Here is a 24,342-nt window from a genome sequence, read left to right as displayed (position 1 = left end):
ACACACACACCCGGTGAGTGCCGACGCTTCTCTGGCTGATGAACTCAACATCTTCTTTGCGCGCTTTGAGTCGGGAAGCCGACAGCCCGCTGCGCTCCCGGCCGGAGGGGCGGAGACACTCACTGTGACGGAGCGCGACGTGAGGAGGGCGTTTAGACGTGTAAACACCAGGAAAGCGGCTGGACCAGACGGTATTAGTGGACGTGTCCTTAAGACCTGCGCTGACCAGCTGGCACCTGTGTTTACACTGATATTCAACCTCTCACTGAAACTGTGTGTGATTCCCACCTGCTTTAAAAAGTCCATCATAGTCCCTGTCCCAAAGAAACCACACCCCAGCAGCCCCAATGACTTCAGGCCCATAGCACTCACCTCTGTGGTGATGAAGTGTTTTGAGAGACTCATCAAGACATTCATCACCTCCTCACTGCCCACCACCCTCGACCCACTACAGTTTGCATACCGGCCAGACAGATCCACAGATGACGCCATATCCTTCCTCCTCCACAAGACCCTTTCACACATAGACACTGGTAAGGGGAACTATGTGAGAGTGCTGTTTGTAGATTACAGCTCAGCATTCAACACCATAGTTCCCTCCAGGCTGGTCTCTAAGCTGCTGGACCTGGGCCCATCCCTGTGCAGGTGGATTCACAGCTTCCTGACCAGCAGACCACAGGTGGTACGAGTGGGTCACCTCACCTCATCCTCCCTCACCCTCAACACTGGATCCCCCCAAGGCTGTGTGCTTAGCCCTCTGCTGTACTCACTGTACACCCATGACTGCGAGGCCACGTCAGAGTCCAACGTCATCATCAAGTTTGCTGACGACACTGCTGTTGTGGGACTAATCTCTCACAATGAGGAGACAGCCTACAGGAGAGAGGTCTCCCGCCTGGAGAACTGGTGCCAGGAGAACCACCTCCTGCTCAACGTCAGCAAAACAAAGGAACTGATCGTGGACTTCAGCAGGAAGCAGCAGAGGGACTACCATCCACTTGTCATCAGTGGTGCTGAGGTGGAAAGAGTGGACACTTTCAAATACCTGGGAGTGACCATCTCACAGGACCTGTCCTGGACTCATCACATAAACATCACTGTGAAGAAGGCCAGACAGCGTCTCTACCTCCTCAGGCGGCTGAGAGACTTCAAGCTCCCACTCAAGGTGCTCAGGAACTTTTACACCTGCACCATCGAGAGCATCATGCGTGGGAGCATCACCACCTGGATGGGAAACTGCACCAAGCAGGACTTCATGGCCCTAAAAAGGGTGGTTCGTTCAGCTGAACGGACCATCAGAACCACCCTCCCCAACCTGCAGGACATTTACACCAAGCAGTGCAGGCTGAGGGCCATGAAGATCCTAAAACAGCCCAGCCACCCCGGACACTCTCTCTTCTCCCTGCTCCCATCAGGCCGGCGTTACCGCTGCCTGAGGGCTAAGACTGAAAGGTTGAAGAAGAGTTTTTACCCACAAGCCATCCGTCTGCTCAACTCTGAGCCCTAACTGGACCATTATTGCACAATGTAAATATTATAATTTATAAAAGTGTGTATAGTGTATAGTATATAGAGTATAGTGTATAGTGTGAATTACTTTTTTTATTTTTATTCTTCTTATTTATATGTGTGTGTATATAAGGTTGCAGGTACAAAATACATTTCACTGTGCATTGTACTATGTATAACTGTGCATGTGACAAATAAACACTATCTTAATCTTAATCTTAATCTGAATAATGGAGCATGCTGGTCTCTTCTCTTCCTCGGGTCAATTATCATCTCCTTAGTCTTCTCTGTATTTAAGGAGAGATTATTTTCCTGGCACCAGGACACCAGCTGGGCCACCTCTTCCCTGTAAGCTGCTTCCTCTCCCCCAGTAATCAGCCCAATGACGGTGGTGTCGTCAGCAAACTTGACGATGGAGGTGTTGCTTTGTGAGGGGATGCAGTCGTAGGTGAAGAGGGTGTACAGGAGAGGACTGAGCACACAGCCTTGTGGGGTCCCAGTGCTCACTGTCTTTGTTTCTGATGTCCTGGTACCAACTCTGACTGCCTGAGGTCTGTCTGTAAGGAAGTTCAAGACCCAGCGGCAGAGGGAGGGTGGTATTCCGAGGGTGAACAGCTTTTCAACCAGCCTGCTTGGGATGACGGTGTTGAAAGCTGAACTGTAGTCTATAAACAGCATTCGAACATAAGTGTCCTTATTTTCAAGGTGTGAGAGGGCTGTATGGATGGCTGCATTAACAGCATCATCAGTTGAACGGTTCTGACGGTATGCAAATTGCAGGGGATCTAATGTGTCCGGAATGGATCCTTTAATATGGGACATGACCATCCTCTCAAAGCACTTCATTACAAGTGAAGTGAGTGCAATGGGACGATAGTCATTCAAAGAGGTTGTGTTGGTTTTCTTGGGGAGGGGCACTATAGTGGTGGACTTAAAGCATGTGGGCACAGATGATTGGGAGAGGGACAAATTAAAAATATCTGTAAAAACCTCGGCCAGCTCTGAAGAGCAGACCCTCAGAGCACGGCCAGGGATGTTGTCGGGGCCAGGTGCTTTTCGGGGGTTGGTCCTCCTCAGGGCCTTGCACACCTCAGTCGATGTTACAGTGGGTGAAGAGCTCTGTGTTGCCTCCGGTAGTAGAATCTCTCTACGTTGGATGGAGTTGAGGGTGTCAAAGCGATCATAGAACTGGTTCAACTCATCTGGTAGGGCGTTGTTGCAGGCTGTGATCCTGCTGTTCCTCTGCTGAAAGTCAGTGATGTGTTGCAAGCCCTGCCACATGCGTCGGGAATCAGAGTGTTTGTAATATCCCTCCAGCTTCAGTCTGTACTGCCTCTTGGCTTCCCTGATGGATCTACGTAGGTCATATCTGGTCTTTCTGTAGCCCTCCGTGTCACCAGAGGCAAATGCAGTTGAGCGTGCATGCAGCATGGAGCGTACCTCACAGTTCATCCATGGTTTCTGGTTGGGATATATCTTGCAGCATTTGGTGGGGACAATATCATCAATGCATGTGCTGATATAACTGGTAACCACTGATGCATATTCCTCTAAATCCACAGAACTGTCCTCTCTCAGAGCAGCATTCTTAAACACATCCCAGTTTGTGGCATTAAAGCAGTTCTGAAGCAGCAGATCAGTCTCTTCACTCCAAACTTTAATGCTTTTAATTGCTGGGGGGGCTTGTTTGAGGAGCTGCCTGTACTTTGGATAGAGGAACACAGAAATATGGTCGGACTGTCCAAAATGTGGGCGGGGCACAGCCTTGTATGCATCCTTCACATTGCTGTACACGTGATCCAGAATGTTGTTATTCCTTGTGGGAAAGCTCACATGTTGATGGAACTTAGGGAGAACAGTCCTGAGGCTGCAATTGTTAAAATCCCCGGATACAACAAACACAGCATCTGGGTGGGCGGTCTCATGTTTGCTGATGATGTCTTGCAGTACTCCTAGCGCTGTGGTCCGATTGGCTCGCGGTGGGATATAAACAGCCAGCATTAACACAGCACTGAACTCCCTCGGTAAATAAAAGGGTCTGCACTTCACCATCAACACTTCGATGTCAGTACAACAGTGTTTCTCCACCACCTGAACGTCCACACACCATCGCTTGTTGACATAAACACATACACCGCCACCTTTGTTTTTACCCGAGGCAGATGTGCGGTCTCCGCGGTGCACTGAGTGGGTCTGTAGTTGAATGGCCGAGTCCGGCGTAGTTGCAGTGATCCAGGTTTCCGTGAAGATCAGAGCACAGCACTCCCTGATCTCCCGCTGAGCTATTGTCCTAGCTCTCAGCTCGTCCATCTTGTTTTCGAGAGAGCGGACATTAGCTACCAAAAGGCTAGGCAATGGTGGTCGTGTGGCTCTAGCCTTTAGTTTAGCATGTAGCCCTCCTCTCTTGCCACGCTTCCGTCTTGGATGCGCTCGTTGTCGGCTGCTCTGCCTGCCTGAGCATGATCGTGGTGTTACGGCCTGCTGGCTGGAGCTGGCATGATCCAAACATAGAAGAAGGCTATGGTCCAAAAGGTCTAAGCTAAGCCCATGGGAAACTTTTCCAATGTCCAATAGTGTTTCTCTGCTGTACGTGATCCTTGAGTACAAGCACTGAATATTAGCCACACAAACTAGCACTAGAATAAACAACAAATACAACTGGTGTAGGGAGCGCGTCGCAAACACGTCTGCCACGGAGGGCGCCATGTTGGAAAAAAGGGCTGCAACTAAAGATTATTTTAGTAGTCGATTTATCTGTCAATTATTTTTTGATTAGTCAAATGGTCAATGATTATTTCAATCTTATCTCACCTGTTCAAGCCTGCCCAACTGTTAACATCACTTTGTTGTCTCTTCTACGCATATATTGCCACAAGTATTCACTCACCCATCCATATCCACAGGTTATTGTAGGGTCTTTACCTTACAATACAAAGCACCTTAAGGTGACTGTTTGTTGTGATTGGATGCTATATAAGTAAAATTGGATTGAACTGAATAAGCGTATAAAATCAAGGACCTACACATGCAGACTGCTTACAAACATTTGTGAAAGAGTGGGTCACTCTCAGCAGCTCAGTGAATTCCAGCACGATACCGTGATAGAATGCCACCTGTGTAACACGTCCAGCTGTGAAATGTTCTCACTACTAAATATTCCACAGTCAGCTGTTACTGATATCATAACAAAGTGGAAGTGATTGAGAATGACAGCAACTGAGCCATGAAGAGTCAGGCTACGTAAAATCACAGATGGGTACTACAGTACGTGCATAGAGGTCACCAACTTTATCTTTCACTACAGATGTCCAAACTTCATGTGATCTGCAAATTAACTCAAGAACAGTGCACAGAGAGCTTTAAGGAATAGGTTTTAATGGCTGAGTAGCTGCTTCCAAGTCTTATATCACGAAGTGCAATGCAAAGTATTGGATGCAGTGGTGTAAAGTGTGCCACCACAGGACTCTAGAGTAGTGGAGACGTGTTCTCTGGAGTGATGAATCGCGCTTCTCCATCTGACAATCCGAGTTTGGGTTAGGTGGTTGCCAGGAGAATGGTACTTGTCTCACTGCACTGTGATCATACACCTTTAAGAAAGAACATTGACTCAGTAAGTCTGAGAGACTGCAGACTGATCCTTTTACCATCAATAGCATCCTACTATGGCAGCACTTAATGCTTAGAGCAATATGTCAAACAGGCATTCAATTTAAGAGTGTTTAATGCCTGCAGTAAATTTCTTTAGAAAAATAACTGGGAAAAACTTTTTAACTTTAATTTGCTCAATCAAAATATGCAAAGATCAAGCTAGATTCAGTATGAACTAATTTAAAATTATGTCAATGATAAGTGGTTCCAGTATGATGCAATTCACTGTAAGTTGCTATGAGACAAAATAAGTTTCTGTTGATCTAAAAAAAACACAAATCCTGGCTTCTCAACCAGATTAGCAATCACAAGTTGCATTTTAGAAGAGCTCTCACCAGAGAATTTCCAAGTTCGCTTCCTCTATCTCTCTCTCTCTGTTTTCTCTCACACATATACACACACTGACACACAGGTACAGCCATCAGAGGCATGCTTCCACACCACTGATATTGACAGCTCATAAAACTGTAGACCATACAGGAGGACACACCTTGCAGACAGCCCAGCATGCAGAAGTGGTGAATGCATTACAACAGACAACAGAGACAGAGACAATGAGATGCTCAAGGATCTACCCTGCAGACCATCAATTATTAACAACCAAATCGTAAACTTCAACACCTATGTGTCACAGTGCTTTATATATATATATATATATATATATATATATATATATATATATATATATATATATATATATATATATTAGTTTTTCCTTTATAAAAACTGTGGTACTGATGTTCCAGGTAAGGATATTGGTCACATGTAGCCTGAGATACCTGACAGAGGGGCTATCTCCACAGCTGCTCCATCTATGTGGAGGGATAGATGACAGTCCTGCAGAAATCCACGAACATGTCCTTGGTCTTCTGGACGTTGAGGATGAGGTTGTTGTCCTCACACCACTGTATCAGGTCCTTCATGTCCTCATGGGTAATTAGTGCTACCACTGCTGTGTCGTCTGCAAACTTCACGACAAGATTAGTTTTGTAGTGTGCTCTGCAGTCATAGATCATCCGTGTGTACAGCAGTGGGCTGAGCACACAGTCCTGGGGGGAGCCAGTGCTCAGGGTAATGGCTGAGGATGAGTTGTTGTTAATCCTGACTCTGTGGCCTGCAAGACAGGAATTTCAGGATCCAGTTGCAGGAGGAGGCACCCAGTGCTGTTAACTTCGTCACCAGTTTCTATGGGACACTGGTGTTAAATGCAGAACTGAAGTCTGTAAACAGCAGCCTCACGTATGAGTCATTATTTTCTAGGTGAGAGAGGGCCTGGTGTATCACCACCCATAATGTCAGCTGTGGACCGGTTATGCCTGTATGCATACTGATGGAAGTCCTCAGCCACATCAATAGTCTGCTTCAGGTGCCTTATTACATTCATAATGATCGGGGTGAGTGCAACGGGGCAGTAATCATTGAGGCATGAAGCTGCGGAGGTCTTTGGCACATGTCTTAAGGGATGACAGGACTCTGGCTTGGGACAGCCAGATGTTAAATATGTCATCAGGACTTCAGTGTGCACAATCTGAGTCTGAGTCCTCCCGGGTGTCGACCCTCTGCAGCATTCTCCTCACTTCTGCTGTTGTTATACAGTACTGATTCCTGGGGGCTCATCAGGGGAAGGGGTGAGCCAAGAATGAATGTTTATATTGGTGGCCTCAAATTGAGCAACGAACGTGTTCAAGAGGAGTGCTGGGTCCCGGGGGCACTGTGCATTTCGACTCTTATAGTAAGTGATACCTCTTCCATAAATCGCAACCTTATCATGGTGGAGGGGTTTGTGTGTCCAAGTAATCCCAGTGTTGCCCAGGGGCTTTTGCCCCCGGTAGGGTTTCCCATAGCAAATTGGTCCTAGGAGAGGGGCCAGATAAAGAGTGATTCCAATGACACTTATGGAAGATACATCAAGGAAACAATTATTGGGGCCAAATCCTGGAACCAGGCCTGGGGAGGGAATTGTGGTCTGCACTTTGTCACCGATTCTGTTCATAATTTTTATGGACAGAATTTCTAGGCATAGCCGAGTGGTGGAAGGTTTCTGCCTTGGTGGCCTCAGAATCTCATCTCAGCTTTTTGTTGATGATGCTGCCCTTTTGTATTGTATGCTCCTGAGACTGTGCTGGGAGACACAGCAAACCTTCTGGCAATGGTACTGATGTGTCATCCTGGAGGAGCTGGATTACCTGTGCATCCTCTGCAGGGTCCAGGTATCGCCTCATGCTACCAGAAGTGACACTGACCCTAGCCAAATGCAAAACTAGAAAAGATGAGGCCTGTAAAACCATTCCTGTTTTGGGAGTTTCTTATTCTTGCCCCTCTAGTGCACCTGTTGTTAATGTCATTAACATCAAAGTAGGTGAATCAGATAAACAGCCCCTTCTGCTAATTAACTGGCCAGATCAATCTCCCAAAAGTTTAACTGACTTGATGCTATACTCTGATTAAAAAGTGTTTAATTTTTTTGAGTAGTGTACACACACACACACACACACACACACACACACACACACACACACACACACACACACACACACACACACACACTTCTATCTCTTAGTGTATGGTCAGGTACAGGTTTCAGATGTCTGTGATTCTTAATATCTCAACCAAATAGTGATATTTTTTTCCATCTAGGCTTCTGAAATAGTTTAATTTCAATAAATGTTCAAAAAAATCAAAAATCTCACAAAACATCAAAAATTAGAGAAGGTTTATCTATCAGAACTTTGTTTTTTTCTTCTCTCTCCTGTTAAGCATCTGATGAGCTGTCACATTTATCTGGTGTCCCCTTGAGCAGCTACATCAGTAACATGCCAGTTACATACTGATGCTTACTGATCTAATGATTTCTGATGTAATAAAAAATCAGTCATCAAAATACAATAATTGAACTACTTTTGATGCTAGTGCATGCAAAACTTTTATTCTTATTCTTTTTTGCAGAATATGACAAGGAACAAATATTCTATAAAAAGTAAGTCCTTGAGTGCTACTACCATCATTACCAACACACACACACACACACACGCGTGCGCGCACAAGCAGGGATTTTTTGATCAACCATGAAGGGTGTGTTGGAACTTTAGCCTGGAGCCCTGCATGTTCTAACGCCACTCTCCACTTTGAAGTGTAAAGTCAGTAAAAACCTAGCTAGAGGAGAGGTTTGCTGGGCAAAAATACAGCTCAAAATAAATATTGCTGTTTGTTTCCACCTAAATGCTACCTAATAGGCACAAGATACCAGGTCCTGCAGAAACAGTATATGTTTATTACTGATGCTGTAGTTTAACTTCCAGTACCAACTTTTATGGACTGATTCACATATGCAAGGACTTATGAATCTGGAAAATATACTTTATTTTCTATATGTCTGTCAGACTTTATGTTTTTGGTACTTGTTTAACATTTGAGGTCAGAGCCAGAATTCTGACACGTTAAAGTCAGTGAGATGACTCTGACTGCTTTTTAGCACAGTGAACTGCTTAATATTAAAATAAAACCTGCTGGCCAGCATCCCTACATGAGTGAACTGAAATTAACTGCCTCTCTGATTATTCTTTAGCAAACTGTAGTAGCTGGGTAGATAACCTAGAAACATAGGCTTTGGGAAACTGTCATCTTCAGTTATTTAGTGTGTCAGTGTTTCTGGTGAGCTGATGTGCACAGCACTGATCCATAACTTAGTAATTTAAGTTATGGATAAGACCCATAACTTACATTATTAATTAGACTTACAGTTTTGTAAAGAAGTTTTTTGTTTGTTTGGTTTTGCATATTTTTTACACTTACATGATAATCACTCAACTGAATACAAAATGCAGTTTTTAAATGATGATATCATTTGTTAAAGGAAATAAGCTATCTAAAAACACCTGGCCTTGTGTGGTGTGGGCAAGGCAAATGTTAAATCATGAATTAACTGTGACTAACCACATTTTTTGGAGAGCTGAGTTAAATTTCACTAACCACACCCAAGACTGATCACTGCCAGACCTGCTGACTCAAGAATCTGTCTGACAAAGTAAAGCAGGATAAAAGAGCTCACCAACCAACATATTGTGCCATAATTTAAAACAATAACATCTTGATGATTCCCAAGACTTTGGGGAAAATATTCTGTGGACTGATGGAACAAAAGTTGAACTTTCTGGAAGGTTTGCATCACGCTACACCTGGCATAAAACTAACAAAGCGTTTCATAAAAAGAACATCATACCAACAGTCAAACGTTTGTGGTGGCAGTGTGATGGTCTGGGGTTGCTTTGCTGCTTCAGGACCTAGACAACTTGCTGAATGGATGGAACCATTAATTCTGCTGTAGTTACTATTTATGAGTTTTTCTTTATTGAGAACAAATGTCTCTGTGTTTAGTAGTTATCTTCTGAGATAGTTCCTGTTTTTCTTTGGTGAATAGTTATCAGTGATTTGTGTTCGTTTTTAGTTCCTCCCCTGTCTCATTGTCTTGTCTACATCTGTGCTAGTCTGCTCCACCTGCCTCTACTTCCTTAATCACCCCATGGGTATAAATAGTCTTATCGCCCATTCAGTCTTTGTCACAGTGTCCTCTAGTGTTTCCCCATCTCCTGGCATGTCATCTCCTGGGCTTATTTGGAATTTAGGCTGATGCACAGTTTATAAATAAATGAGTTAGCTGGATGTGACAAACAGATGAATATATTGGGGACTGTAGTTAGATAAAAGATGAATAATTACTGCAGGGCTGGAAGTGTCGCAGATGGGATATTGAGCCAGGGCAGAGCGAGTCAGAGCAGGGGAGTGTGTGACGGAATGCATGGAGAACCAGACAGGCTGCTGGCTGTGCAGAGCAGCAGGGTAGCTCAACTGTGCAGAGAGTTCAGAGTGTAGAATACTAATCCAAGCAAATAAAGAGTGAAATCTGGAGCAGAGCGGCCAAATCAGATGGGCTGCAGAATGGACGCTGGATGACAGCAGGGTTTATACTGCGGGGGGGCACCCCCAGTATACAGGTCCCTCTGCTTAATTATTCGCTTAATTATTTTTTTTTCCTTTCATCTGATTTTAAGCACTCCATCTTGAAACAGTTGACAGCCCAAACAACAATCATAACTTACAGCACTTGTGATCTGGATCCTTTTCAACTGCTTGTTAAGTCACTGAGTAGCACTGGTTCAGTGCAAAAAACTATCATTAACTAAATAAAAGTGAAATTAACTGGATTCAGAGGGTCAGGAGGCTCACAAAAAAAAAAAAAATCCTATTCCTGCTATGTCAAATACATCCCTGATTGTTGACATCAGAATTCCTTTCAAAGGTGAGTTGTGCAGCTTCTTCTTTCAGCTGCCTGCAACATCCTGCATCCTGATGGGGCAGCCTGTTTAAGGAAATGAATCTTCAAAGCTGAGATTTTAAAACGTGCTGTGAAAAAAGTACCAAAGAAATTGTGAAAAACTAATATATATGAATAACTTATGGCTGTGGACTTAGATGAAGAATTATGTGTGTGTGATGACTTAAACAATAAAGGAAGGAAGGAAGGAATGAAGTAAGGAAAGAAAGTAAGGTTTTCTAGAGTAAAACTATTCCACTAAGAAGTAACAAATTCTGTTATGATCACAAAGACGGACTTTTTGTTCAAACTGTTTTTAGTCATTTATCCAGATATTCTAAAACACTTGCATATGCTATATCAACTCGTCTGACAAATGCTCTTTATTTTTGCACACAAGTAACAAAATATTATGAAGGATTTCATAGACTGAGTTGAGGATGGATCCAAAGCAAACAAGAAAAACTGAAGGTGACACCTGTGTTGTTAATGTGGACTGTGTTCCAGCGGTTTGAGACTACTGGTCAAACTATTTTTCTCACAAGAATTTTTAGTTTACTCAAATTTTGCAATTCACAGAATCATATTCCTTACATTTACACATTTTATAATCTGTGGGGGCTTTTTATATTGCATTGTACCCCCTGTCTGGTCCACCAGAGCAGTGGTATGGTATATGCATAAATAATCCCTAATTGCTTTGGTAAGCAGATATCAAACAGGCCCAAACCACAGCCTAAGTATGTTGGGGCAGGCTTTACTGAATAATAACAGCAGCAGAAATACAGCAGCTTTCAAACGAAAGCAGTAAACATTTTTTTTTTTTTTTTTTACAGGAACATTTTTTTGGTGGAGAAATAGTAAATTTTAGCTGTCTGAAATGACTAAAACATCAGCTTGAACTTATTTTAGCACCAGCCTTATCCAGAGATTATCAGCTTACAGAACCACTGCTAGAAAGCCTGAAATTGCTGCAGGTTAAAGCTATAAAAATTCAATCTGCACAATCCAACCTGCCCAGTAATCATTTCAAAATTTTTGGAAAGCAGAAAAATGAATGTTCACACAAGGGCACTTGTCCAATCAGTAACACTTCATTACAATAGCTTTGTAATTTCCTGGACAGCATTCAAGTCGGAATTAAATCACTTCAAAGCAAGATGAGTGTGAGAGGGGAGATGGAGAGTGGGGGTTGGGGGTTTGGGGTTTGCAGGGGGGGGGGGGTATCTTCCAGGAATTACATGATGAACTGCTGCTGTTCCACAGTTCAAGTCATCAGTCTGTAATTCACTTGAGACATGAGATTATCCTCCTCAACAACACAGAGAGCCTGAAAATGTAGGCAAGCTATTTCCCAGATCTGTATGAGGTAAAGTTGTGAAAACCAACACATCACTATTCTTAGGTCAAGAATCAAGAATCAAGAATCAAGAATGCCTTTATTAGTCCCACAAATGGGGAAATTGCAGTTAACAGAACATCCATCCAAAACAAAAACATAACACAGACAGGGGGGGGACAGATGTCTGAGGTCATGCAACCGTTTCACAACGGCGCTACCTTTAGCAGAGAGACAGAAAGAGATACATTGGGATAGTTAGGTTCAAAAAAATCATCTCATACTGTGTTCATAAAGAACACCTTACGAGGTTCCAAAAAACACCTCAGCAAAAAGCATATTGCACATATAAAGCCGGGATAGCAGTATGATGGGTAGGGTCAGGGTCAGGAGGGGACGCAGACGGAGACGAGAGGGTGGGGGCATTGTGGAGCCCAGATGCCAGCTCCCAGGCAAACAGTTTGCTGATAGTGATGGAAGTTCATCAGCAGCCTTGGTACACCAGATCCAGCTTCACAAATCACAGAGAGGGCTGAGGGGGATAGCGGCCTTCACACATAGTTCTGGAGAGATATGATTGCCAGCCAAGGCCGGCTAGGGAGCCGAATTCTGATAATGCAGGTGTTGTTTTGGAACAGGCTGCTTGTTTTTTCAACAGCCTTCAGTCTCACTGGGAAACCATTAAATAAATCCAATAATCCAAATTCATTAGTTACCGTCCTCACTGAGCAGAACCGTACCTTATCTCCAGATCGAACCCCTCTCACCTGCTACTCCCCAAGTCTACGGCTCAGGTTCATCAGGCTTTGAGTCTGAGTCTGTACCATTCTGGTCAGCCCATCCACCTGGGTCGGCAGCCTCTGCAGATGTCGAACTGCCGTCCAGGTTTTCTTGATTTCGCGGTAAATCAGGTATCCTCCAAGCCCAAACAGAAAAGATACCGCTACCAGATAGCCAAATATGTAAGCGTCTTCCACGTCTTCCACCTCTAGGGCCGAGAAGCACACAGGTCTCCACGAGCTCCAAGAGTCGATGACGTATCCAACCGGGTCTGTTCCACTCGGACACTCAGGCTCCCCTTTCCAAGATCTCATAGTGGAAAAAATTCGATCCATGGTCTTGAAGGCCCAGTTTGCCAAATCCATATTGCTCTCAATCTTATTCTTATTCGAACAGTGTGCAAGAGACGCTCTCACAGCAAGCAGCAAGCAGGAAAGATAGGGAGGGCAGGGAGAGAGATAGAATGCGACCGTCCCCGTCAGAGGCTGGAGCAAGAGGTCTTATTAAAATTTGATTTTGTGGTGAGAGTGGTGATTATAGCAAATGCACCCCCCCCCCCCCCCCCCCCCCACACACACACACACACACACAAAGAGGCTTCTTCCTGTTAAAAAGAACTTTTCCCCATTTGACTGTATCCAAATCCTTGCAAATGGGGGGCACGGTGACTGGTTGGGGGTGATGGGAGGGAAAGCAGACAAAAGCACACTGTGGAAGATAGCTGGAGAGAAGTGTACAAACACAGACTGAAAAGAGGTGAACAAAGAATAACCCCCCACCCCAGATGACTAGGCCTATTGCAGTGTAACTAAGGGAGGATTCAGGGTCACCTGATCCAGCCTTAACTGTAACCTTTGTCAAAAAGGAACAGTTTAAACCTAATCTTGAAAATAGAGAGGGTGTCTGTCTCCCCAATCCAAGCAAGGAGGTGGTTCTACAAAAGAGGGGCCTGAAACCTGAAGGCCCCATTTTACTTTTAAATAAGTAAGGAACCACAAGTAAGCCAGCAGTCTGAGAGCGAAGTGCTCTATTGGGGTGATATGGTACTATGAGGTCTTTAAGCTAAGATGGGGCCTGATTATTCAAGGCTTTTCATGTGAGAAGAAGAATTTTAAATTCTATTCTAGATTTAACAGGGAGCCAATGAAGAGAAGCCAATATGGGAGAAATCTGCTCTCTCTTTCTTGTCCCTGTCAGTACTCTAGCTGTAGCATTTTGGATCAGCTGAAGGCTTTTCAGGAGGCTTTTAGGACAGCCTGATAATAATGAATTACAATAATCCAGCCTAGAAATAATAAATGCCTGAACTAGCTTTTGAGCATCACTCTGAGACAGAATATTTCTAATTTTAGAGATACTGCACAAATGCAGAAGAAAAGTCCTACAGGTTTGTTTAATATGTGGAACCAAGACTCCCCCAGCTCACTGACAGCGTCCCATCAGAGGAGATGGGAGTATACTGCCCCACACACGATCTACTACTAGCATCACTGAAACCAAGAAGCTCATATACACCACTGCCACAGTAATCCCAGAAGATCTTGGGTTTAGGATCAAGCATGCCAGTAAAGGAAGAGCAAGTCAATATCTTGAAGGAAGACATCCAACAATCAGTCTATGGAATGAAGAGTTGGACAGCACGAGGACCTGACATGATCCACACATACTGGCTACTGGCAGCCCAAATAAGGGAGGTGCTAACAGCAGGCATGCTAACAGAGGCCAGAAGACTCCTGATCATGAAGAATCCCCACAAGGTACAATACCATCAAACTACCAGCTGATTACCTGCCTCTCCACAACATGGAAGTTCCCCTCAAGCATTGTACCAACCAAGCCGATTAGGCACATGAGTCTATACAGAAGCATAGCTCAGAAAGACATCGGGAATAACACCAGAGGGCCAAAGCACCAGCTCCTGGTTGATGTAGCAGTACAAAAGGACCAGGCAGACCAACCTGAGCCTGGACTGTTTAGGACAAACATGGCTACTGGAGTGCTTTGCACTGTACAAGGCTAATAGTGGACTAACAACATTCATCAGGAACTCAGTGGGACTGCAGAAGAAAACACTGGTGACCAACTTGAAGGCAATCGCACTAGTTCCCATCAAGTGCAGCATATACCAAGTTAATGCACTGTCCCCACTGCTTTGCTGCATAGACCTCAACCCCCTATGCCAGCTCATCACTAAGAGTAGATACAGATATAGATTCAGGAGTGACCATTAGTTACCTCCTGTACATGGATGACATCAAGCTGTAAGCCAAGAGTGAGCAAGACATTGACTCACTGATCCTCCTTACCAGGATCTACAGTGAGAATACTGGGATATCATTCGCACTGAATAAGTGTGGTCGAATATTTGCAAAGAGAGTGAAGGTGATTTGGACAGAAATAATTTTAACAATAATCATTTTTTGTCAATTACACTGTTTTTGTGATCGTTTGCAGCCAAAATCAAAATTGAAATAAAATTTTGATTCATTGCACAGCCCTAGGTTATGTCTTTCAATGCACATATTAAAAAAATAGAAACATCTTGTCTCAGGTCCCATTTAGACAAGAACATTTTCAGTGGAAACTGCATTGTTTTACCACTTTCATTTTCAAAAAGTAACGCGTTCAGATGGAAATATTTCAAAAACGACCTCTGTTTACACGGAAACGCAAGACCCGTAGTTCCCATTGCCAGGCCACAAGTTGGCAGTGTGACTTTTTGTAAAGCTTTTTGTAAGCAACCCATGTAGGAACTCCGAGGTATGACCGGGAGCAATACATTCATTAATTACAAAATGGCTACTATTGTGGCATTTCCATTAATACCTACTCAGCGCATTGACTAGACTTGTAGGCTTTTCCATTAGGTCCTGGTACCAGCTACCAGGTCCTTTTTTAGTACCCACTCAGCTGGGGTTCCAAGCGATCTGAAGCGATCTGAAAATGTGACACTGAAGAAGAGCATGCCACTGATTGGCTAGGGAGTGTCATCACTAGCTGATTCATGAGAGTGACTCCTTCACCAGAATCAACCGCACCAATTTGACCAAGAAAATGGAGGCACACAAACCCCTAGCAGGCTTGGCTGAATGCCCAGACCAACAGTTTGTGGTGGTAGTTTTAAGAGAGCCATCTGAAACACGCACACAGCATACATATTTTAATAATTAACAATGATAACCTTCATTCATTAAAACATTGTACGGGCCACTTATGCTTGATGATGATAGTAAACTGGCATTAGCTACTATTAGCTTGCCTCTTTCTCATCCATTGTTGTATTGTGTTTGAGTCACATACAAATTATGTCAAGAGACTACTGCCTGCGTTGCTATATCAACTCCACCCGTGTTGCTATATCAACTCCACCCACATTGAAGTGGTACTCAATTATAATGGAAACAAAACAATTCCATGAGGGGTCGTGTCGAGTGAAAATCCGATTTGTGTGACTTCAACTTAGGCGATTTCTACTGTATATATAAACTGCCTTCCTTACATTTTATAGATAGAATAAACAGCCTATTGCACATAAGGAGGATCAGAAAATCCTTTGAGCCAAGCAATAAATGCAAGACTCTGAATGTAATAACCAATAACTGGTTAGGCAAAGGGCAAAGTCCACCTCATCTCTGCATTTTCATTTTTCCCTTTATTGTAATGCTATAAAATATATAGTTTCAGACACCTTAGATGTTCGGATCCTTATCCACAACCCACTATTATGATAGATTTTTTTATTAAAAGCCTTTTGTATCAAGTTAAGTAATACAGTGGCTTGCAAAAGTATTCATACCCCTTGAACTTTTCCATATTTTGTCACATTACAACCACAAACATAAATATATTTCACTGGAATTTAATGTGAAAGACCAACACAAAGTGGTATACAATTGTGAAGTGGAATGAAAATTATACATGATACAAAACATTTTTTACAAATAAAAAACTGAAAAGTGCGGTGTGCAAAAGTATTCAGCCCCCTTTTCTCTGAGTACAAACAATTGCTTTCAGAAGTTGCCTGATGACTGCTAATGACTAAAAAGAGTCCACCTGTGTATAACCTAATCTCAGTACAAATACAGCTGCTCCGTGACGGCCTCAGAGGTTGGTTAAGAGAATATTGGGGAGTAAACAGCATCATGAAGTCCAAAAAACACACCAGACAGGTCAAGAATAAGGTTGTGGGGAAGTTTAAAGCAGGCTTAGGCTATAAAAAGATTTCCCAAGCTTTGAACATCTCACGGAGCGCTGTTCAATCCATTATCTGGAAATGGAAAGAGTACGGCACAACTGTAAACCTACCAAGACAAGGCCGTCCACCTAAACTTACAGGCCCAACAAGGAGAGCACTGATCAGAGATGCAGCCAAGAGGCCCACGGTGACTCTGGACAAAATGCAGAGATCCACAGCTCAGGTGGGGGAATCTGTCCACAGGACAACTATTAGTCGTGCACTGCACAAATGTGGTCTTTATGGAAGAGTGGCAAGAAGAAAGCCATTGTTAAAAGAAAACCATAAAAAGTCCCATTTGCAGTTTGCCAGAAGCCATGTTGGAGACACAGCAAACATGTGGAACAAGGTGCGTTGGTCAGATGAGACCAAAATGAAACTTTTTGGCCAAAATGCAAAACGCTATGTGTGGCGGAGAATTAACACTGCACATCACTCTGAACACACCATCCCCACTGTCAAAGATGGTGGTGGCAGCATCATGCTCTGGGGCTGCTTCTCTTCAGCAGGGACAGGGAAGTTGGTCAGAGTTGATGGGAAGATGGATGGAGCCAAATACAGGACAATCTTGGAAGAAAACCTTCACCTTCCAGCAGGACAACGACCCTAAACATAAAGCCAGGGCTACAATGGAACGGTTTAAAACCAAACATATTCATGTGTTAGAACGGCCCAGTCAAAGTCCAGACCTAAACCCAATCGAGAATTTGTGGCAAGATCTGAAAACTGCTGTTCACAAACGCTCTCCATCTAATCTGATTGAGCTTGAGCTGTTTTGCAAAGAAGAATGGGCAAAAATTTGAGTCACTAGATGTACAAAGCTGGTAGAGACATACCCTAAAAGACCTGCAGCAAATGGTGGTTCCACAAAGTATTGACTCAGGGGGCTGAATACTTTTGCACACCGCACTTTTCAGTTTTTTATTTGTAAAAAATGTTTTGGATCATGTATCATTTTCATTCCACTTCACAATTGTATACCACTTTGTGTTGGTCTTTCACATTAAATGCCAGTGAAATATATTTATGTTTGTGGTTGTAATGTGACAAAATTTGGAAAAGTTCAAAGGGTATGAATACTTTTGCAAGCCACTGTAGACACACACTATTCTTCATGTTTTATTGGCATTGTTTTTAGTTATGTGTTTTGCTGCAAGTTGCTGTGCAGCTACTTACTGTACTCTGTACTCTCTCCACAGGAGGCTTTAGCAGGGATGAACTGGTGAGTCAGCTCACATCAAGATAAACTGATAATTAGTCTTATTTATACTACATCATTCTCCACAAATCAGACCACAGGACTAACAACAACATAGGCACAAAGGAAAATGGGAGCTCAAACTTTCTACATTTTAACATGTGATACCACACTCAGTCTTGGCAGTTGTCAGAAAAGGGCAATGGGTAGCTTGTTAGTACTGCACACAGCGGGGGTGGCAAGTCCCACATCTATGACAGTATGTATGCCTAAGAAATGCAAATAAATCCACGTTTTCTGAGGACTATAAAGGAGATACAAATGACCTCACCTAGCTGATGTAGGGGGCCTGCCTGCATCACGTAACCTACCTCTAATACTAATGCTAATACTATGATGGCCTTTTACCCTGCTCGAGCTCCAGTGTGACTAAAATGTTTTCCTGAATATTCATTCTGTCTTTTTTTTCTGTTTTCTAAAGCTCATTGTAGTTCACTAAGGATGTCAGTTGACTGTTACATACTAAGAATGAAAAGGAGTCTGCAGTGAATTGACGTAAAGCTTATTTGAAGCTGTTCTGGATGGAAGCAAAACAAAAGACTCTGGAGTCAGCTGGCAGGCTGCCTGATCACACTGACAGATAGTCCTCTGTCCTACTTATGGAACTGGCTCCTGTCTCAGGAACTGCAGGAATGTGAAATAATGAAGGAAAACAGGAAAAGAAATCATCACACTCAAAAACCCAGCAATGCAACTGAAAGTACCAACCATTGCAGGTTATTTGTAAAATTATGTGAACTTTTATTAACATTAAAATGAGAGTTCACTCAGTTCAGGCATCCCTGCTTACTTAAAAACTACGGCTGATAATTAGATTCTAGATCCCACCCATCCATGAACATTAAAGATCCTGATTTCATGGGCAAATCAGAAGTCACAGAAAAAATATATTTATTTAGAAGCAACCACTGTAAATAGCTTACTGGTAGTCTTCATAAAGCTCCATAACAGCAGGTGCTTTAGATTCAAATGTCTTTTCAACTGATGCGACTTCATGAGGGGGTACTCACGAACAAGATGAAAGCACAGTCTAACCATTACATTACACCAAAAGAGCCATTACTGCTCAGCCTGGAGGACTGATACACATCATGGCAAGTTTAGACTTGCTAGTCCCGCTGACCTTTTTGTAGGGTGAACAGTGGATTAATAATAACATTGCATCCCAATTTCAAGAGGGATAGGAGCAAGACTGCAATGTGTTTTTATGGTGTATTTTTTTTTTTTTTTTATTATTAGATTTTTTGTTTTTTTACAAGCTTTGCTGTTTGGACGGGCTTAGAGCAACTTTGACAATGTAACATACTGCAGAGACATAACATTGTTCCTCAACAATATTAGGATGTGATAGAATACTAACTGTGTTGCTGAAGCAGTGTTAGGTCAGTACAGAGCTTGTCTGACACTGTGAAATGTGTCAAAAAGAGCCTACTGCTGTAGTTAATATTGTGCAAAATATGCAGAAACTCTAAATTTTCTATTACTGAATAATAACATGAAAAAACAGAAATAAATATTAGCTCCTTTCTTGTGATAGTTACCTTCAATGAGCTCCCACCCAACCCAGAGATAGCAATGATTTTAGGATTTATAAGGCAAATTTAAAGAAGAAAATATACCATACCATACACCTTTATTTTTAAAGCACTTTTAAAAACAACAGGACTGACCAAAGTGCTGTGCTATAACACTAAACATAAAAGACAAACACAGGCCAGATGGTAAAAAGATACAGAAACACAAAAGAGCTGTAGAAGTTAAAAAATTAAGAAATACAAAAGTAACTTAAATTCACAGTCAGTCTCACACTGGGTCAAAGGCCAGGGAGTAAAAGTGTGTGTTTTAAATGAGATTTAAAACAGCAAGTGGAGGAGCCTGTCTGACTTGCAATGGCAAATCAATTTTAGAAGCCACAACTGCAAAAGCTCGATCACCTCTGAGATTACATTGCGTCTTTGGAACAAATAAAAGCATCTGGTCTGCTGACCTAAATGAAAAAAGATGAGACGTGTGGGTGCAGCAATTCAGACAGATAAAATGGGGCATGACCATTAAGAGACTTAAAAACAAATAAAAGGATTTTAAATGGATTTGTAAATGAACTGGAAGCCAGTGAAAAGAAGCTAAAACTGAAGTGATGTGCTCTCGCTTGCTTGCACCAGATAAAAATTGAGCAGCAGCATTTTGCACCATCTGTAGGCGAGCAATGGAGGCCTGGCTAATTCTGATTAAAAAAAAAGAAAAAAAGTGCACTGCAGTCATCAAGATGAGACATTATAAAAGCACGTATTACCATTTCAAGATTACATTTGGAGAGAAGAGGTTTAATTTTTGACAAAAAAAAAAAAAAAAAAAAAAAAGAAAAGAAAAGCAGGATTTCACCACTGTGTTTACCTGAGTATGAAGCCTTAAAGTCAGATCCATTTTCACACGTAAATGGATTTCTTATATGGGGCCAGAGAGGAAAGGTCAGTGCGAGGGGTACTGCTGGTGCCACTGGGTCTAAACAACATAATTTTTGTCTTTTTCTCATTAAAATTCAGAAAATTTAGTGACAGCCATCCCCTGAAGTCAGTAAGGCAGTCAAGGAGAGACTGGATGGAGCACGCACATTTCAGTGTGTTTCAGTGGTAAATAAACTTGACAATCATCTGGATAACAATGAAAAGAAATATCATATTTCTGAAAAAATAGTGTCAAGTGGCAGCAGGTACAAAGAGAAAAAGAAAGGTCCAAGAATGGAGAATTGTGGTATCCACCAAGGGAGGGCAGCAGAGGCAGAGTTAAAAGTCATCAATGCTGATGCAGAAGCTTCTATCTGAGAGGTAGGACCTAAACCACTGGAGCACTGTGCCTGTGATGCCCAGACACTGCTCCAGCCTGGAGAGGAGCTCATAGTCCCAGTGTCAAAAGCACCTGTTAAGTCTAATAGCGCAAGTAGCACACACTCACCAGCATCAGATGCTAACAGAATATCATTAAAAACCCCTAACAGAGCGGACTCAGTGCTGTGATGAGTTTTAAACTCATGTTCATCCAGGAATTTCATGTTCATCCAGGAAGGTCTTCAGTTTGGTGAAGACAATCTTTTCTAGGATTTTAGACAAAAATAGTAGCTTGGAGATGGGTCAAAAGTTTGATAAAACAGAAGAGTCTGGGCCAGATTTCTTTAGCACGGGTTGCACAACAGCATATTTAAAATTTTTGGCACCGCACTAGAAGTCAAACTACAACTAATAATGGTAAGAATGAATGGACCAAGGGTAGGAAAAACTTCTTTGACAAGTTGATAGGGGACAACATCAAAGGGGGGCCTGATGGCTTCAAACTGGAATCCAGCTGCTCTAAAAAGCAGCAAGACAGGCTTGAAGTGTCAAATACAGCCGGACAGGGTATAAGGGTAAATGGATCATGAGAAGGTGGTTAAATGATTTTTAATGGAGCTACAGAGTCCAGGACAGTTTGGCAAATAGAATTAAATTGAAAGGTCAGCTCCTCAGTACTGGAGGGCACAGAAAAGTTTGAGGTCACTTCATGGCCAAAAGCAGTGGAGAAGTGAACAGTGATGGAAGGTTTAATTAAAAGCACGGAAGCGCTGAACAGGCGCACCCTGTTTAGCAGGTTGACAGAGAGTGACAAAATCAATTAAAACAGGCATATGATCTGAAAACACTGTATCACCACTTTCCAAATTAAGAACAAGTAAACCAGAAAAAATGTGTGCCCACATTCCTGAGTGGGACCATTCACAGACTGAATTAGATTAGAGTCCACTAAATCTAAAAAAAATCCTTCACCAGAGGTTTCTCAGGGCAACAAACATGAATATTAAAATCCCCAAAAGTTAAAATTTGGTTGTATCTTGGCATTTCAATCAAGAGATCAGAGACGTCACTTGAAAGTCTTTAATTTACTTTGGTGGACGGTTAGCTGCCATGTGAACCAGGGCAGGAGAATGACCCGACTCAAAAATAACTAGTTCAAAGCTGGAGAACAAGATCGGAGGAGAAAACTGCTTACAGTCAAAGTTTGATTTGAAAACAGTCGCCACCATGACCCGAGGACCACATGGAATTGAAGTACAAGCAGCAGGAGTTCAGAACAGGCACTGGACTCACCAGGAGACATCCAGGTTTCATGCAGTCATGGGAAGTGAAGAAATCTTCAGGATAAATTTTTTGTTCATTACAGATCTGGCGTTCACCAGGCCCATCGTGATGGGAACCAGATCCAAAACAGCAGTAGTGAGGGGCATGTGCGTCAAAGGCCGTAAGTTCTGGAGGTTCACTCCTCGCCAACACAGATGTAGTGGGCAGGAGCGCTGGGATAGAATAGACTGATCTGAGCCAACAACAGGTACCAGCCAGGAGTTGACAAGGTCCAGGGAGCGCCACAAAATATAAAGATGAGGAGCTGCCAGGAAAGCACTGGTAGAGCAGGCCAAATAGTGCTTTAGCTTCACTAACTAACCGCCTGCCACACTTACCCCGGCATCTGTGACGCTTCCTCCAGTGAGGTGAGCCTGGAGGTTGGTAGAAAAAAGCCAGTATTCCAGATAAGAGCTGGGATAAAGAATCTTGTCCTTCATAGTGGTACAGCATGAGTTTTACAGCAAACAGATGAAGCTCCAGAAGTGTTTGGTGATCATACACCAGTAGCGAGTTGACATTTGTATGACACACAGAAACAGCAAAAACACAAAGTAAGGAGCGATAGCTGGTGTGCCGTATGCACTGGTGCCATCTTGGTGGAAAATATGTTCCACGTTTGTAAAGCCACCATATACTTAATTGCTTATTTTGAATTCCATATGAAATTGATGACAGTGTGATTTTGTTTGTCTTGCTGTAATATTGTTTTAATCATGAGCGCTTTAACGCAGCCAAACCGAGACAGAGAATATATTGTATTATCAAGAGTATTTGGTAAAAGGCAACAATATATCAACCAACCAATATGATCAGTCAGCAGTGGTCAGTCAAAGATGTATCAGTGAATCGGCCTGTATGGTGTCTGCTGTGCTGATATTTTTCACAGAATAATATGCAGAAAAAAGATGCTTGGATAATTTAGAAATTGTCATGACATAATTTGTTAATTACACAGATTTACTTTGCTTTTTGCAGCGTAGTGACGTATTACTATTATGGTAAATGGACTAGTTCTTATATAGCGCTTTTCTACTCAGTCAGAGCACTCAAAGCGCTTATACAACATGTTTTACATTCACCCATGCACTCACCTTCATACAAGCACTTCCATGTTTACTAAGCTAAGTGCTTTTAATTAGCTAACATTCACACACATTCATACTCCGACAGGACAGTCGGAGAGCAACTTGGGGTTAAGTATCTTGCCCAAGGATACATTGGCATGTAACCTGGAGTAGCCAGGAATCGAACCGCTGACCTTCCGATCAATAGGTAACCTGCTCTACCTACTGAGCTACAGCCACCCCCTTAGTGGCTATTAGTGGCTAAAGACATGTACAAAGGCTGCTTCAATGGCCACCTGTACATTTATGGTCGGCCAAAAATTTGGCTGACTTAGCAAATGGATGTAATGAGCTTAAACAGAATTTCAGTAACTAAATCATTCACATATAGAACTACAGTTGGACATAGTTACCTTAGCTTTTGCAACTCACGTGGCTATTAAGATTTAATTGATACTTATGCAGCTGCCAGTTTTATATATGAAAAAAATGTAGGCCGACTCAGATGGTTTTCAACCTCAAGAGGACTGTTTTGTTACCCCTTTATGTAAAAACCACTCATGTCCAAGTCCTTGAGTTGCAACTAAATCACTGTCAGCAGGAAACCTCAACCACGCCTCCCTGTAACATCTCTTGAACTCACTCCACAAAATGAATACTACACTGAAAACATTTTGTTCCTAACACAAACTACTAAATAAAGATCAATTTCTTCGCCATCACGTTTATTGTTCCTGTTGCTCTGGACAGTCCCGACAGCACTTGAAAGCTGCGTGTGCAGCGCACTGAGGCGAAACGTCAGCAAACTCTCCCATCTTGAGGACTTGTTAGTCACTTCATTTCACATTCACGTTTTTTTCCATTTAATTGTAGCTGTTTCGTTTTGTTTCCATCTGCAGCCCCCAGCAACGACTTGACAACAGCTTTCGCTCCTTCCCTCCTTCCAGAAACCCACTTTTCCCACCACCTTTAGTTCTGCACCGTCACACAACAATTAAAACAACCAGTCTGTAGTTAACAGCTGCAGAAGATTAGCAGAGGATCGCTT

General features: G+C 42.7%; 1 protein-coding gene across 4 annotated transcripts in view; it reads right to left on the bottom strand.

The window, feature by feature from the left end:
* ntm (neurotrimin) overlaps positions 1-24,342 on the bottom strand; it is a 561,945-nt gene that overhangs the window by 192,162 nt on the left and 345,441 nt on the right. The window lies entirely within an intron of this gene.

Source organism: Archocentrus centrarchus, chromosome 14, assembly GCF_007364275.1.
Source record: "Archocentrus centrarchus isolate MPI-CPG fArcCen1 chromosome 14, fArcCen1, whole genome shotgun sequence".
Taxonomy (NCBI): Eukaryota; Metazoa; Chordata; class Actinopteri; order Cichliformes; family Cichlidae; genus Archocentrus; species Archocentrus centrarchus.
The sequence above is the reverse complement of the archived record's forward strand: the minus strand, read 5'-3'. Positions and strand labels throughout refer to the sequence as shown.